The sequence below is a fragment of the Penaeus monodon genome, chromosome 23 (genome assembly GCF_015228065.2).
Source record: "Penaeus monodon isolate SGIC_2016 chromosome 23, NSTDA_Pmon_1, whole genome shotgun sequence".
NCBI lineage: Eukaryota > Metazoa > Arthropoda > Malacostraca > Decapoda > Penaeidae > Penaeus > Penaeus monodon.
The window spans coordinates 41292976-41293198 of NC_051408.1; the positions used below are offsets into that span (position 1 = coordinate 41292976).

The window sequence follows — 223 nt, forward strand, 5'->3', positions numbered from 1 at the left end:
CAGATCCCCAAACGCATGACAAGCACCTCATGACATGGGATTCGTGTGTCATGCAAAACGGGCCTGACGTAACGAGAAATCTCTCTGCATACCTTACTAATTAGAAATATTGTTAATGATGGTCCTTAGTGGTGCAACGGAGGATATGGAAGTATAAACTTAATTTGTTAATTGGGCTTCATTATAAGTGATAATTGGTAGAGATTCGAACTCTCAAGGACGG

At 40.8% G+C, this 223-nt stretch overlaps 1 protein-coding gene across 4 annotated transcripts in view; it reads left to right on the top strand.

The window, feature by feature from the left end:
- The window catches only part of LOC119588084, a 13837-nt gene that overhangs the window by 9223 nt on the left and 4391 nt on the right, over positions 1–223 (top strand). The window lies entirely within an intron of this gene.